We start from the raw sequence: 18,611 nt of genomic DNA on the forward strand, positions 1-18,611 counted from the left end.
TAAAATGAGATGATTATTCTGGATTATGTAAGTGGAGTGTAATTACCCGGTGTAATCACAGGTCCTTATAAAGAAAAGAGAGAAGCAAGAGAGTGAGTCAAAGAAGGAAATGTTACCATGAAAGCAGAGTGCTATGTCATGTGTGAACACAGGCCAAGGAATGCTGGCAGTGTTTATAAACTGGGGAAAGCAAATAAATGGACTCTTCCAATGAACTTCTAGAAAGAACACAGCTCTGCCTATCCATTTTTTACTTCTGAGGTCCAGAAATATAAGATAATATTTTGATGTTACTTTAAGCCATTAAATTAGTTTTCAAAAAAGTTCCAGTAATAATAGGAAATGTAATACAGATGTTTTGAAATACACCCTTCATAAAGAAGTGGAGACTTCTTTCCTGTATAGCTTGGTCTTACACTTCTAAAATATTACATTTTCCAAAACAATGGGAAAAGTATGTGATATCTGGGAGTAAATTTTTAGGTTTGGAAGATCACCCTACTACTTCTGAGCATGATTAATGCACTTATTATGTTTTGAAAGAATTCCGTTAGCCTAAGAGTTAATGAAAATTTTCTGAATGTTTAGCAATAATTTAACTGTCACTACTCCAGAGTAGTTTTATTTGTTTTCTTTAGCACAAGTTTCATCTTGGTCTTTAAAATACTGATTTACTTTTCTTTGTTTGTTACTAAAGACATATCAAGATTTTCTAGTTTGAAAATATTTTAAATAGTAAATATAGAAATTATTTATCTAATCACATAGGTACCAATTCATCCATTAAACAGCAATTCAATTAAAACAATCATTGTATCTGACCTCAGGAAGGTAAGTCTTAATAAGAGAGTCATTAAACAAGTATCTATAATTAATGAGTTTTTCACAAAGCAGAAAATAACTAGTCTAGAAGTATTCAGAGGAGATACTCTTGAAGAAGTCAGATTGCTATGATTTACTGCATGTAATTAGCAGCAAAATATTCCAGCAATAAAAAGAAAAGTATCTGAATGTAAGAGATTAACTCCTAAGAGCAATGAGGAGTTACTGAAAATTTTGAACCAGTTAAGTAGTATGATTCATCTTCATCTTTGAAAAGATTATTGTGGTTGCAATTTGAAAAAACTGATGAATCAAGAGTACTCTCAAAGCATTGCTTAAACAACAGGAAATATTTAATGGAATTCAGCTAGTCTGTGCTTCAGGATTGTTATAACTGATGCAACATTTGTGGTTTTCTTTACTACCTTTTTGATAGATTTTCAGAGTAAATGTACCTTCTCTTACCGTTCACTTATCACTACTGATGTAACTCACTGACCCAGGTCTTCTTTGCAATTGTTCACTTTCATGCAGAGATGGACCCTGTGATGCAAATGGGAACTAGAAAATCGAACTTATCCAATCATCTCTATAAATATGGCAGAAGCTGCTAGAAAAAAGGAAACACTGCTTTGTGAAAAGGATATGGGCTTTGTGAAAACTTTTCACTTTCTTTACCATCTGAAACACCAAGTAAGCCTCTGAGCCCCTTTCCACTTTCTACTCTAAGATTATATTATGGTTCTCTGTATCCTGTTTATTTTGAACTTGGAGTTCTGAAATACTCCATTACATATGAAATATTCCAAGTCAAGTACTGTTTATATATACATGTAGGTATTTGAAATCATATGTTTCTCCCCACCTACTTCGAAGGTATAAATTGCTTGCTGATATATCCTGAAATTGTTAATGTGTAGATGAAAATGAAATAATCATATATTATACATTTAGTTGGGAAGACTAGAGATCTCTTCAAGAAAATTAGAGATACCAAGGGAACATTTCATGCAAGAATGGGCTCGATAAAGAACAGAAATGGTATGGACCTAACAGAAGAAGAACACATTAAGAAGAGGTGGCAAGAATACACAGAAGAACTGTTCAAAAAAGATCTTCACGACTCAGATAATCATGATGGTGTGATCACTCATCTAGAGCCAGACATCCTGGAATGTGAAGTCAAGTGGACCTTAGAAAGCATCTCTCTGAACAAAGCTAGAGGAGGTGATGGCATTCCTGTTGAGCTATTTCAAATCCTGAAAGATGATGCTGTGAAAATGCTGTAGTCAACATGCCAGCAAATTTGGAAAACTCAGCAGTGGCCACAGGACTGGAAAAAAGTCAGTTTTCATTCCAATCCCAAAGAAAGGCATTGCCAAAGAATACTCAAACTACCTCACAATTACAGTCATCTCACATTCTAGTAAAGTAATGCTCAAAATTCCCCAAGCCAGGCTTCAGCAATATGTTAACCATGAACTTCCTGATGTTCAAGGTAGTTTTAGAAAAGGCAGAGGAACCAGAGATCAAATTGCCAACATCTGCTGGATCATGGAAAAAGCAAGAGAGTTTCAGAAAAAACATCTATTTCTGCTTTATTGACTATGCCAAAGCCTTTGACTGTGTGGATCACAAGAAACTGTGGAAAATTCTGAAAGAGATGGGAATACCAGACCACCTGACCTGCCTCTTGAGAAATCTGTATGCAGGTCAGGAAGCAACAGTTAGAACTGGACATGGAACAACACACTGGTTCCAAATAGGAAAAGGAGTCCGTCAAGGTTGTATATTGTCACCCTGCTTATTTAACTTCTATGCAGAGCACATCATGAGAAACGCTGGACTGGAAGAAACACAAGCTGGAATCAAGGTTGCCCGGAGAAATATCAATAACTTCAGATATGCAGATGACACCACTCTTATGGCAGAAAGTGAAGAAGAACTAAAAAGCCTCTTCATGAAAGTAAAAGAGGAGAGTGAAAAAGTTGCTTAAAGCTCAAAATTCAGAAAACTAGGATGATGGCATCTGGTCCCATCACTTCATGGGAAATAGATGGGGAAACAATGGAAACAGTGTCAGAATTTATTTTTGGGGGCTCTAAAATCACTGCAGATGGTGACTGCAGCCATGAAATTAAAAGATGCTTACTCCTTGGAAGAAAAGTTATGACCATCCTAGATAGCATATTGAAAAGCAGAGACATTACTTTGCCAACTAAGGTCTATCTAGTCAAGGCTATGGTTTTTCCTGTGGTCATATATGGATGTGAGAGTTAGACTGTGAAGAAGACTGAGTGCCGAAGAATTGATGCTTTTGAATTCTAGTGTTGGAGAAGACTCTTGAGAGTCCCTTGGACTGCAAAGAGATCCAACCAGTCCATTCTGAAGGAGATCAGCCCTGGGATTTCTTTGGAAGGAATGATGTTAAAGCTGAAACTCCAGTACTTTGGCCACCTCATGCGAAGAGTTGACTCATTGGAAAAGACTCTGATGCTGGGAGGGATTGGGGGCAGGAGAAGAAGGTGACGACAGAGAACGAGATGGCTCGATGGCATCACGGACTCGATGGACGTGAGTCTGAGTGAACTCCGGGAGTTGGTGATGGACAGGGAAACCTGGCATGCTGCGATTCATGGGGTCGCAAAGAGTCGGACATGACTGAGCTACTGAACTGAACTGATACATTTCGTTTATTGTCAGGAAAATTATATATTAGTTTTGGGAGCTAGCTAGATATGCCTAATATTTAGAATTTCATTATAGAGTGTCAGGTGCCCCCAAATTGTGATATTATAGACTAATGCTGAGAAAATGGGCAAAATGTTGCCCATAAATGGGCAGCAATTGTAGCTTGAATGCATGGAATCTAAAATGGTTCTGAAAATACAGAATATTTTATTTAAAAGTATATACAATTACAAGATTTTTCTTTAAGCCATAATGAAATTCAGTACTCTTTTTGAATTCCTAAGAAAAATAAAAGAGTTGAACATGACTGAGCGACTGAACTGAACTGAACTGAACTGAAGAAAAGTAAATGCAGGAGACCTGAGTTCGATAACTGGATCAAGAAGATCCCCTGGAGAAAGGAATGGCAACCCACTCCAGTATACTTTCCTGGAGAAATCCATGGACAGACCATGGGATTGCAAAGAGTTGGACACAACTGGGCAACTAACACAAGAAGAAAAAATAGATACATTTTCATTTTCTGTTACTATGGAAAATTTCAAATATCCTAAAATTGAAGTGCAAGTAAAGCCACTTTTCTATCTTATGCTGTTTTTCCTTCTGATATTAAAGACATGAATTTCTATTCTTCCAGTTGTCCATTCCCTAAAAATATCTGTGAGGTAAAACATTTCTGTATTTCAGAAATATTGTCTTCAGGTTTTTGATTATTTAAATTTTCTGAAGTCTTTGATTCCTACAATATACTTCCAAGAAAATAGTTTTCCATATCAGTCTGTCCAGAAAAGTTGTCTTCTAGTTTATGACTCTATTCAAGTAATCTTACCTTTATTTTAAAGGCCAATCCAGGCACAATATTCTCAAATGGAAATTGTTCCTATAACCTTTTCTACTTCTAGTATATCCTATACAGATTGATACCATAGCAATTATAAAACTGTGCCACATTTGTTTTCATGCCCTCCTTCCTCTATGTTACAATAAGCTTTCTTCAAAACTGTTTCTATATCTCTAATTGCTTTTGTAGTCCTCAAGTGTGTGGAGAGTATTTAAGTTCTTAAATAATATTTAGAGCTTTCATCACAGCTCACACTGAAAGTAAATCATACTGATTCCAATCTGGATTGGGTAAATCTTCTATGCACATAAAATATTACAAGAATATTGTTGATGAGCATTAGAACAACATGTACCATATTTCATAGAATAAATAAGCATTGTTTTTATTTGTAGCTTTATATTTTATGCAGTAACATAAAATATTTGATATATGTTAAAAAATAATTTTAGGTACTATTATTATCAACCTTCCTAACACACAGGTCCATAATTATATAAGTATTTATGTGTGCATGTGTATAATTTTGCTATGCATATTCTCACATAATACAGGGTGTGTGATGCTTAAGTTTATGCAATAATGATGTTTTTTAAAATGATTCCAGCAAATTACACTATCACCTATAAGATATAAGATTTTTGCTCCATGTCTTTAACTACTCAACCCAAAGAAGAGTGTAATCTTTTGTAGAACTGGCTATAAAACTTTTCATCCCATTCAATGGCTCCAAAAGTCTAAGGTGGTGATGAAGGAAGTATTAAAAGGCCAGTTTGCTGTCAAACACAAGTTCAGTCCCTTATAATAACATAATACAGCATAACATATCATGTATATTTTTTATCTCTATCTCATTGTACAGTTTCTAATTGTTTTAAAACTTGGATTAAAGGAGTATATGCAAAATTGTCACCTCACACTCTGGCACATGTGGTCTTGGCAAGGAAACTTTCAAAAACTGGCAAAAGAAGTGACATTTAGGGGACCAAAATACCTGCTGGTGAGAATTATCCTCTTGTGGCAGCTGTTTACACAGATGTGTGCAGACAAGTGAATGTTTGTAGCAGGTGCATGTTTGACCAATGCAAGCTGCACTGGTTGAGTGAATAGACTTGTTAAGACCTCTGTGTCCAGTGAACCTCAGCACTTGGCCACAGCTGGCTGTGTAGGTATGGGGGACACGCAAGGTGGTATTTTGATAATTAGAAAAAGTATCTCTAATGCAAGACAAGGCTCACTTCAAAAGTGACAATTTCTATGTATCAGAACTTCAGATGTTGGTGGATTGAACAATTTTTACTTATTTTATTTCCTCTCTCAGTCAAGGATGGCATTCTTGAGTTGAAGTTACAAAGATACTAAAATTGGTACCGGTTACAGTATATTCTTATGTCACATTTTGACTTTTAAATTATTACTGTCAGACATGGGTAAGCAACACTAGAACACTTCCTTCAAATTGTATTTCTTCTCATTGTATTTTTAATGCTTTTCTATGGAACAGTTCATTATACAAATAAAGGATACGTATATTATTACATATGATAATAAAATGACCAGCTTTGAAGTCAGCACAGTTAAGAACAAACATTTCCAAGTAAAAATTTACATGTGTGCACTTCCCTAGTCTTATCTCTATGCTTGAATTTTACATGTATCACTTTCTTTTCTTTTTTTAATATTTCAGAGTACCCATGTATATATGTATGCATATCTGATTAATACATTAAGCATTTCCCTCATTTTAGAGTCATAAAATATAACACCATGCTGAAAGTACCATTTAGTGACTAGTTTTTAATTAAATTTCATTTTTAAAATTAATCCATATCATTCTCCCAAGTTCAGTTAATTTATTTCCAATCTTTATAGTGTTCCAATTTGTGAGAATATCACAATTTATTTTTTTTATTTTTCTGTTGATGGACAATATTTCCAGATATTTTTACTACTGTAAATAAATTTGATAATAAGCATTATTGAAGGTTTCTCATGTATATGTATGAAACTGCTTGTAGTTGTTATACCTAAGAATGTAATTGCTTGATTGAAGGGTGAGTGTATTGAAATATATAAGATATGCCAAATTATTTTTCAAAGTGTTCGTAACAAATTATCCTCCAACAACATATAAGTTTTCTTGTTCTGTAATCTCATTAATTTATATTCTTAAACTTCTCTTATTAGGTGTAAAATCTAACATCATTGCTGTCTTAATTTGTATTTTATTACTTTTTTAGGAAGCTGATAATCTTCTTTTTTATATTTTAAATCCAGAACTGGGTTTCCATGTGTGTGAAATATTTATACTCTTTTTAAAAATTATTTATTTTCATATGGAGTCTTATTACATTCAGCTTATTTTGTTTGCCTAGTTGACTTTGATGTTATTATAGACCCCAGTGGTAAAGAATCCACCTGCTAAGGCAGGAGACATAAGAGACAGAGTACATCCTTGGGTTGGGAAAATCCCCTTTAGGAGGGCTTGGCAATCCACTCCAATATTCTTGCCTGAAGAATCCCCTGGACAGGGAAGCCTGTTGGGCTCTATGGGGTTACAAAGAGTCAGACACGACTAAAGCAACTCGGCATACATGAATTTTTTAAGTGTGGTGCCACTATGCATATTCTTATTTCTATTTTTTCTCATTTGCCAGCAAAGTTTTTATTTTAATACATTCTAATTTTCAATCTTATCCAACATAATAATATTTCCTTTATTTACATTTTTAACCTTCTGTCATTCATACTTACTTCTTTAATCTGTTCAGAACTGATTTTTCTGATGATAAGGTAAGTATCCGCATCCATTTTTCCGTATGTTTTCCCCTCTTATTAATGTAAATTTTGTTTCTTTGGTGATTTGTGATATAATTTCTGCCATATGTGAAGTTTTCCTACTTGAGTGTGGTTTTGAAGCTTCTTATTTCAAACTATTAAATTCAACATTTTTATAAACTCTTTTATTAACCACCATAAAGTATTTATACTTTGTATTTATTTTCCATTCTCTTCTTGGCAAACCCTGTACCTTGCGGGTAATTACAAAGTTAGTGACTGAATGTTTGTGTCCCCTCAAAATTCATATGTTGAAGGTCCAGGCAAGTGTGACTATATTTGAATATAGAGCCTTTAAGAAAGCATTTAAGATTCAATGAAATCATAAAATTTGTGCTCTTACTCATTAGGATGTGTTTTATAAGAGACATCAAACAGAACTCTCTCTCTCTTTTCCACATACAAATGCCAAGAAAAACTCCTGTGAGGGCAAAGACAGAAGGAAATCATCAGAAAGCCAGGAAGAGATTCCCCACCAGAAACCAAATCTATTGGATCATAATATGGGGATTCTAGCTTCCAGAACTGTGAGAAAATACAATTTTGTTGTTTAAGCAGAAAATCTGTTGAATTCTGCTATGACAGTTCTAAAAGGCTAAATTAAGTAGATTTTATTTCTATTATTTATTTAATCATTAATTATCCTAACTTGGGCCAGGACCAACAATTCAATAATAAATAGATTCTCACAATTGAACATAATTTTCTTGTTAAAAGTACTCTCAGAATGTCCTCATGATTTTACAGAGCAGAAGCTGTGGGTTGGTATCTAATATACTAATGCTACAACTGATTTCTCTGTATTTTCCTTTAAATCAACTTGAGATATTGTGTTAAAATCTCTATTTTAATTAATATCATTATCCTTATTTAATATTATCCTTATAATATCTATCAATATCAGTTACAGGTGTAGTGGAATATTTTAATGCCATGGAAGAATTATTTTATCAAGGATTGCTATATATATATATATATATATATATATATATATATATATATATATATATATCTTAGGTCATTAATCTGTTGCTTAAAACTTCCTTTTCAGCAGGGTATTTCCTTGGTTAGTATTGTTGGGTGAGGTACAAATTAAAACTAAGATGTTTAATTCACTTACTGAAAATAATGAAATATATGTCCCTCTTCTTTTTCTCAGAGAATTTACTGTAGAAACATTTAATTCTGAGTACTTCCTCCAAGTACTCACTACAGCTTTTAAATGTTTATAAAGCTATTTGAAGACCAGATAGACATTTTGTCACCTGTATGACCCAGGAATACCTTCCTTAAAGACCTGGGATCTATCTCTATGAATCATACAGATCAAGGGAATTAGAACCCTCTTCTTTATATCTTCAGGCCGTTTTTGGTTTATTTTTGTATATGGTGTGAGAAAATGTTCTAATATCAATATTTCAAAAGTAGCTGTCTATATTGTTTGCAAATATTTTCTCCTATTCAGTAGGTTGTCTTTTTGTTTTATTAATGATTTCTTTTGCTATGCAAAAGCTTTTAAGTTTAATTAGGTTCAATTTGTTTATTTTTGCTTTCATTTCCTTTACTTTAGGTGATCTATGGCTCAGAGGTTAAAGCGTCTGCCTCCAATGCGGGAGACCCAGGTTCGATCCTTGGGTCGGGAAGATCCCCTGGAGAAGGAAATGGTAACCCACTCCAGTATTCTTGCCTGGAGAATCCCATGGATGGAGAAGCCTGGCAAGCTACAGTCCATGGGGTCACAAAGAGTCAGACAAGACTGAGTGACTTCACTCACTCACTCACTCACTCATCTATCTATCTATCTCTCTCTCTCTCTCTCTCTCTCTCTCTCTATATATATATATATATATATATATATATATATATATATATATATATTTACTGCAGCACTTTATGTCAAGGAGTGTTCTGCTGATGTTTTCCTCTAGAAGTTTTATAGTATCTGATCTTACATTTAGGTTTTTAATATATTTTGAATTTCTTTTTCTACATGGTATTACAGACATATGTAAATAGCTCATGCAAATCAACATAAAAAATACCCAAACAACCCAATTAAAAATGCACAGAAGAACTAAATAGACATTTATCCAAACAGGGAATATAAATGACCAACAGGCACATGAAATATACTCAGCATCACTAATCATCAAGGAAATGTAAATCAAAACACAATAAGATACCACCTCAGACAAGTCAGAATGACTATCATCAAAATGAACACAAATAAAAAATATGGCAATGATTTTGAGAAAGGGGACCCCTGTACACTGTCAGCAGAAATGTACACTTGTGCCACCCTTGTGAAAAACAGCATGGAGTTTTTCAAAAATCTAAAAATAAAACTACCATAAAGTGAAGTGAAAGTCACTCAGTCTTGTCTGACTCTTTGCAACCGTATGGACCATATAGTCCATGGAATTCTCCAGACCAGAATACTGAGTGGGTAGCCTTTCCTTTCTCCAGGGGATCTTCCCAGCCCAGGGATCAAACCCAGGTCTCCCACATTGCAAGCAGATTCTTTACCAATTGAGGCACCAGGGAAACCCAAGAATACTGGAGTGGGTAGCCTATCCCTTCTCCAGCAGATCTTCCTGATCCAGGAATTGAACTGGGTCTCCTGCACTGCAGGCAGATTCTTTACCATCTGAGCTACCATATGACTCACCAATTGTACTTCTGGGTATAGATCTGGAAAAAAAAAAAAAAAACTAATTTGAATTGATATATGCACTTCAAAGTTCATAGCAACAATATTTGCAGTTAGCAAGATATGGAAGTAATCTAATGTCCATCAACAGATGAATAAAGAATATGTGGTATATTCTTATAATGGAATACTATTCGGCCATGAAAAGTAAGAAATGCTGCCACTTGCTGCAACATGGAAGAACATGGAAAGAATTATGTTAATAGACATACATCAGACACAGAAAGAAAAATACTGTGTGATACCACTTATGTTTGAAATCTAAATTTAAAAACAATAATAATAAACAACTGAATATCACACAAAAGAAGCAGGACTATAAATATAGAATACAAACTAGTGGTTATCATCAGAGAATGGGAATTAAAAAATATTGAGTGTAAGATAACCTACGATGATATATTGTATAACACAGCAAATCTAGCCAATATATTTTTTTAATTTTTATATTTTACTTTATTTTACTTTACAACACTGTATTGGTTTTGCCATACATTGACATGAATCCACCACGGGTGTACATGAGTTCCCAATCCTGAATCCCTCTCCCACCTCCCACCCCATATCATCTCTCTGGATCATCCCTGTGCATCAGCCCCAAGCATCCTGTATCCTGCATCAAATATAGACTGGTGATTCATTTCTTACATGATAGTATACATGTTTCAATGCCATTCTCCCAAATCATCCCACCCTCTCCCTCTCCCTCAGAGTCCAAAAGTCTGCTCTACACATCTGTGTCTCTTTTGCTGTCTCGCATACAAGGTCATCATTAACATCTTTCTAAATTCCATATATATGTGTTAGTATACTGCATTGGTGTTTTTCTTTCTGGCTTACTTCACTCTGTATAATCGGCTCCAGTTTCATCCACCTCATTAGAACTGATTCACATGTATTCTTTTTTATGGCTGAGTAATTCTCCATTGTGTATATGTACCACAGATTTCTTATCCATTCATCTGCTGATGGACATCTAGGTTGTTTCCATGTCCTGGCTGTTATAAACAGTACTGTGATGAACATTGGGGTACAGGTGTCTCTTTCAATTCTGGTTTCCTTGGTGTGTATGCCCAGCAGTGGGATTGCTGGGTCATAAGGCAGTTCTATTTGCAATTTTTTAAGGAATCTCCAAACTGTTCTCCATAGTGGCTGTACTAGTTTGCATTTCCAAAAACAGTGCAAGTGGGTTCCCTTTTCTCCACACCCTCTCCAGCATTTATTGCTTGCAGACTTTTGGATCGCAGCCATTCTGACTGGTGTGAAGTGATATCTCATTGCGGTCTCGATTTGCATTTATCTAATAATGAGTGATGTTGAGCATCTTTTCATGTGTTTCTTAGCCATTCGTGTGTCTTCTTTGGAGAAATGTCTATTTAGTTCTTTGACCCATTTTTTGATTGGGTCGTTTATTTTTCTGGAATTGAGCTGCATAAGTTGCTTGTATATTTTTGAGATTAGTTGTTTGTCAGTTGCTTCATTTGCTATTATTTTCTCCCATTCAGAAGGCTGTCTTTTCACCTTGCTTATATTTTCCTTCGTTGTGAAGAAGCTTTTAATTTTAATTAGATCATATTTGTTTATTTTTGCTTTTATTTCCAGAATTCTGGGAGGTGGATCATAGAGGATCCTGCTGTGATTTGTGTCTGAGAGTGTTTTGCCTATGTTCTCCTCTAGGAGTTTTATAGTTTCTGTTCTTACGTTTAGATCTTTAATCCATTTTGGACTTATTTTTCAATACTTCTAAATAAAATGTAACCTTTAAAATTTTGTCATTTTTTTAAAACGTGTAGTTATATTGGCACAATTTATTGAAGACACTGTCTTTTCTCCATTTCACATTCTTATCTTTCTTGTCTTAGATTAATTAATCATAGTTGTGTTGGTTTATTTCTGGGCGCTCCATTCTGTTCCACTGATCCATGTGTCTGTTTTTGTCTCATTACCATGCGGTTTGATGACTTTAACTTTGTTGGATATCCCGGCAGTTAGAAAGCATGATACCTCCAGCTTTGTTTTTTTTCTTTCTTCTCAAAATTGCTGTGGTTATTTGGGATATTGTGTGCTTCCATGTAAATTTTAGAATAATTTATTCCAGTTTTCAGAAAAATACCCCTGATATTTTGATAAGAATTGCATTAAATTTGTAGATTGCTCTAGGTAATATGAACATTTTAACAATATTAATTCTAATCCCATTTCTTATATCATCTTTAATTTCCTTCATCAATGTTTTATAATTTTCAGAGTATAGGTCATATATTGTTTACTTCCTTGGTTAAGTTTATTCTTAGGCATATTTTATATAGGATTTTTTTCATTATTTGTCTTTCTCAAAGTTCATTATTAGCAAATATAAAAGCAATAGATTTCTGTATATTAATTCTGTATCCTGCAATTTTACTAAATTCATTCAGTTTAGTTCAGTCGCTCAGTAATGTCCAACTCTTTGTGACCCCATGAATCACAAAACGCCAGGCCTCCCTGTCCATCACAAACTCCCAGAGTTCACTCAAACTCATGTCCATCGAGTCAGTGATGCCATCCAGCCATCTCATCCTCTTTTATCCATTTCTATTCCAGCCCCCTATTCCTCCCAGCATTAGAGTCTTTTCCAATGAGTCAACTCTTCACAAGAGGTGGCCAAAGTATTAGAGTTTCAGCATTAGTATCAGACCTTCCAAAGAACACACATGCCTGATCTCCTTTAGAATGGACTGGTTGGATCTCCTGGCAGTGCAAGGGACTCCCAAGAGTCTTCTCCAACACCAAAGTTCAAAAGCACCAATTCTTCGGGGCTCAACCTTCTTCACAGTCCAACTCTCACATCCATACATGACCACTGGAGACACCATAGCCTTAACTAGATGGACCTTTGTTGGCAAAGTAATGTCTCTGCTTTTCAATATGCTATCTAGGTTGGTTATAGCTTTCCATCCAAGGAGTAAGCATCTTTTAGTTTCATGGCTGCAATCACCATTGGCAGTGATTTTGGAGCCCAAAAAAATAAAGTCTGACATTATTTTCAGTTTCCCCATCTATCTTCCATAAAATGACGGGATCAGATGCCATAATCTTCGTTTTCTGAATGTTAAGCTTTAAGCCAATTTTTTCACTCTCTTCTTTCAATTTCATCAAGACGCTTTTTAGTTCCTCTTCCCTATCTGCCGTAAGAGTGGTGTCATCTGTATATCTGAGGTTCTTGATATTTCTCCCGGCAATCTTGATTCCAGCTTGTGCTTCTTCCAGCCCAGCGTTTCTCATGATGTACTCTGCATATAAGTTACATAAGCAGGGTGACAATATACACCTTTGAGGTACTCCTTTTCCTATTTGGAACCAGTCTGTTGTTCTATGTACAGTTCTAACTGTTGCTTCCTGATCTGCATATAGGTTTCTCAAGAGGCAGGTCAGGTTGTCTGACATTCCCAACTCTTTCAGAATTTTCAGTTTATTGTGATCCACAGAGTCCAAGGCTTTGGCATAGACAATAAAGCAGAAATGTATGTTTTTCTGGAACTCTCTTGCTTTTTTGATGCCAGTGGATGTTGGCAATTTGATCTTTGATTCCTCTGCCTTTTCAAAAGCCAGCTTGAACATCTGGCAGTTCACAGTTCACATACTGCTGAAGTCTGACTTGGAGAATTTTGAGAATTTTACTAGTGTGTGAGATGAATGCAATTGTGCAGTAGTTTGAGCATTCTTTGGCATTGCCTTTCTTTGGGACTGGAATGAAAACTGACCTTTTCCAGTCCTGTGGACACTGCTGAGTTTTCCAATTTTGCTGGCACATTAAGTGTACCACTTTCACAGGATTTTAAACAGCTCAACTGGAATTCCATCACCTCCACTAGCTTTGTTCATATGGATGCTTTCTAAGGTCCACTTGACTGCTCATTCCAGGATGTCTGACTCTAGGTAAGTGATTGCTGGAGTCCATCTCCAGCAGCCAGGGAATCAGCCTGAAGGAATGGGTGGTGTCGGCGAGTAATGATGCAGCTTTCAGTTTTCTTGGCCTGCATGTTTATTTCAAGCTTTAGATTCTCGTTTATACTTTTACAAAAGCATTAGGTCAGAGGTTTGACATTTTCAATTTCCCCTCACCTAGATTAATTTTCTCCATAAATCATTGTTGTCCTTCAAGCAGAGTTTCTGCTTCAGCCGTTCTTTCAAAATTGTGTTTACTTTAACTCATGATTACATTGTAACTCATGCTTATATCTGGGCTGCATACCACAAACCTCAGTGTATTTCTTATCTTTCTTATCTTTCTAAATCCTGTTTACCCCTAGTATCCTGATCTTACTATCTCTGAAAAAGGCTTCTAGCTATTAATATCTCTAAAATCTCTATAAGATATAGTAAAATATGCTAACATTACAACATTTCTTAAATTTATAGCTTCTAATTATTTTTAATTATTTCTAAGCCCTAAATGGAAAATAGATGGGGAAACAGTGGAAAGGGTGTCAGACTTTATTTTAGGGGGCTCCAAAATCACTGCAGATAGTGACTGGAGCCATGAAATTAAAAGACACTTACTCCTTTGAAGAAAAGTTATGACCAACTTAGATAGCATATTGAAAATCAGAGACATTACTTTACCGACTAAGGTCCATCTAGTCAATGCTATGGTTTTTCTAGTGGTCATGTATGGATGCGAGAGTTGGACTGTGAAGAAAGCTGCGTGTGGAAGAATTGATGCTTTTGAACTGTGGTGTTGCAGAAGACTCTTGAGAGTCCCTTGGACTGCAAGGAGATCCAACCAGTCCATTCTAAAGGAGATCAGTCCTGGGTGTTCTTTGGAAGGAATGATGCTAAGCTGAAGCTCCAGTACTTTGGCCACCTCATGCAAAGAGTTGACTCATTGGAAAAGACTCTGATGCTGGGAGGGATTGGGGGCAGGAGGAGAAGGGGACGACAGAGGATGAGATGGCTGGATGGCGTCACAGACTCAATGGACGTGACTTTGAGTGAACTCCGGGAGATGGTGATGGACAGTGAGGCCTGGCATGCTGTGATTCATAGGATCGCAAAGAGTCGGACACAACTGAGCGACTGAACTGAACTGAAGGGATAAATGAATCATTCCATATGGATCTATAAGGCTCTTAAGAATCAAGTTCAATCTTTGATCTGAACGATAGGGCACCCCCATTCTGTCAGAAAATATCTGGTGGCAACAATGGATATGGGTAACCTTATGGAATGCAAGCATTCTTTCCAACGAAGAAAGCCAGAAGTTCTGCTTATGCTTTCCCAGGCCTGAAGTCCTTGCTCATCAGAATCCGGAGTGGGGAGTGCACAGCATGGAAAGTCCTTTAAATGAGGGGCTGCCTTTTTTATGGCATCAAATAGTCTTTCTTGTGCTCCCAGAATCAGCAGCTTTAAAGGTCAAAAGTCTCTTTTGCCATCACTTCTCAGAGAATCAGTAAGCATGTCTTTCATGGAGGTGCTAACACATCCGTTCAGAACTGGAGATGATCTTTGTAAAGATGAAGGTATGACAAAGCATATAGGCGGATAAACAGACACTCCCGAAAAATTGAAGGGACCACTGACAAGTGTTTTAGCATTATTAGGATAGATGGAAGCCCTGCTCAAAAGATGAATATCATTAACAAAAACATGAATGGGCTTATTCATCCAATCAACAGGCTGAAAAGAAGGTGGATTAGGCAAATACGCCCAATGAACACTTTCTGCACAGGAGGGCCTCGGTTGACAAGCCAACATTGCAAGCATAGCACAGTTCAGTTGAGTCACTCAGTCGTGTCCAGCTCTTTGAGACCACATGAAATCAGCATGCCAGGCCTCCCTTGTCCATCACCATCTCCCGGAGTTCACTCAGACTCACGTTCATTGAATCCGTGATGACATCCAGCCATCTCATCCTTGGTCATCCCCTTCTCCTCCTGCCCCCAATCCCTCCCAGCATCACAGTCTTTCCCAATGAGTCAACTCTTCACATGAGGTGGCCATGGAGCTTCAGCTTTAGCATCATTCCTTCCAAAGAAATTCCAAGGTTGATCTCCTTCAGAATGGACTGGTTGGATCTCCTTGCAGTCCAAGGGACTCTCAAGAGTCTTCTCCAACACCACAGTTCAAAAGCATCAATTCTTCAGCGCTCAGCCTTCTTCACAGTCCAACTCTCACATCCATACATGACCACTGGAAAAGCCATAGCCTTGACTAGATGGACTTTAGTTGGCAAAGTAATGTCTCTGCTTTTGAATATACTATCTAGGTTGGTCATAACTTTTCTTCCAAGGAGTAAACGTCTTTTAAATTCATGGCTGCAGTCACCATCTGCAGTGATTTTGGAGCCCCCCAAAATAAAGTCTGACACTGTTTCCACTGTTTCCCCATCTATTTCCCATGAAGTGATGAGACTGGATGCCATGATCTTCGTTTTCTGAATGTTGAGCTTTAAGCCTACATTTTTGCTCTCCTCTTTCACTTTCATCAAGAGGCTTTTTAGCTCCTCTTCACTTTCTGCCATAAGGGTGGTGTCATATGCATATCTGAGGTGATTGGCATTTCTCCCGGCAATCTTGATTCCAGCTTGTGCTTCTTCCTGCCCAATGTTTCTCATGATGTACTCTGCATATAAGTTACATAAGCAGGGTGACAATATACACCTTTGACGTATTCCTTTTCCTATTTGGAAGCAGTCTGTTGTTCCATGTCCAGTTCTAACTGTTGCTTCCTGACCTGCATAGAGGTTTCTCAAGAGGCAGGTCAGGTGGTCTGGTATTCCCATCTCTTTCAGAATTATCCAGTTTCTTGTGATCCACACAGTCAAAGGCTTTGGCATAGTTAATAAAACAGAAATAGATGTTTTTCTGAAACTCTCTTGCTTTTTTGATGATCCAGCAGATGTTGGCAATTTGACCTCTGGTTCCTCTGCCTTTTCTAAAACCAGCTTGAACATCAGGGGGTTCACGGTCACCTATTGCTGAAGCCTGACTTGGAGAATTTTGAGCATTACTTTACTAGCATGTGAGATGAGTGCAATTGTGCGGTAGTTTGAGCATTCTTTTGCATTGCCTTTCTTTGGAATTGGAATGAAAACTGACCTTTTCCAGTCCTGTGGCCACTGCTGAGTTTTCCAAATTTCCTGGCATATTGAGTGCATCACTTTCACAGCATCATCTTTCAGGATTTGAAACAGCTCAACTGGTATTCCATCACCTCTATAGCACAAACATTACCATGGGAGTGGCCTCATGTCTCCCCCTTTTTATTAATTCTTCAGCCTGCTGAGCGAGATGTTTTAGCTGGTCCCAAGTTGGTACCGTGCTGGAGGTAGTTGTTTCAGTACAATGACAGTGACGAGATGGAGCACAATATGGTTGGACTTGATCAGCACGTCCCTTCTTGAAGCGCCAGGTGCCTGAAGCGATGTACTAGCAGTGAAGCCTCAGGTGAAGAGTCACTTGCCCTTTTGCTTTTCCTTGGCTCCCTCAGGTCTGGACTCGACGAACTTCTGGTCTCCCCATCTTTCCTCGGTCCCCGACTCCAGGACACCAGAGATTTCAGTGACCTTGTGGGTCTTTGTGATCCTGGAGGTCTCATGGGACTGGACATGTCGAATCAGTCTGTCAGAAATCCAAACAGGAGAAGTGGAATCCTGTGGAAACACACAAGCATACCCTCTCCTGCAGTTTAACAGCATATCTGGCCCTTTCCTCTCTCCGATAAGGATGTCTTTCCACTTAACCAGAGCCTGAGTCATAGCCCCTTCAGGAATCCAGTGTCTCATCATTGCAGTCTGCCCCTGTGTGTCCATATTTGAATGATTAATTACAAATAAACCATGGTGTAGAACATGACATGGAGAGGAATACTTAAATTCTCCCTGTGTTAATTTATCGATCTGATTTTTTAAAGTCTGGTGTGCCCTTTCCACTATGGCTTGGCCTTGGGGATTATAAGGTATTCCTGCTGAATGTACTATGGAAAATTGTTGACAAAAATCTCTTAAAAACAGCAGAAGTATAAGCTGGGGCATTATCTGTTTTTATCTGTTTGGGGACTCCTATTTGGGAAAAGCTGTTGAAACAAGTGCTGAATTACATCTCTTGCTGCTTCACCTGATCTAGCAGAGGCTATAATAACATGAGAAAAGGTATCCTTGGTAACATGCAGAAAGGACAGTTTTCCAAAGGCTGGGATATGAGTTATGTCCATTTGCCAGAGAGCATTAGGCCTAAGGCCTCGGGGATTTACTCTTAATGGTAGAGATGTATTAAATATTGGGCAATTTGAACATAATTTAAATATTTGTCTAGCTGCTTCCCTGGAGATATGAAATTCATACCTTAAACCAGCTGCATTTTGATGGTGAATTTTGAGAGAATTTTTGGCATTGTCAATCTTTTTATGTAAGTTTAAAGCAATTACTTTATTTAAGGCATCTGCCAAAGCATTTCCTTCATGCAAAGGGCTGGGCAAGCTGGAATGGGCTCCACTATGTCCCACAAAATATTTCTTATCTCTGTGTTTAATCTCCTTCTGTAAATCAGATAACAAGGAGAAGATGATAGCTTTATTTTCCAAAATATTAGCAGTCTCAATATGAGGAAATAACTCTACAATATATCGGGAGGCAGTCAAAAGATTGAAGGTACGGTCTCTTAAATGTTGAAAACCCCAAATAACTGCTCTTGACTCAGCCCTCTGGGCTGATGTCTCTTCAGTTACTTA

Source organism: Ovis canadensis, chromosome 10 (assembly GCF_042477335.2).
Source record: "Ovis canadensis isolate MfBH-ARS-UI-01 breed Bighorn chromosome 10, ARS-UI_OviCan_v2, whole genome shotgun sequence".
Classification (NCBI taxonomy): domain Eukaryota; kingdom Metazoa; phylum Chordata; class Mammalia; order Artiodactyla; family Bovidae; genus Ovis; species Ovis canadensis.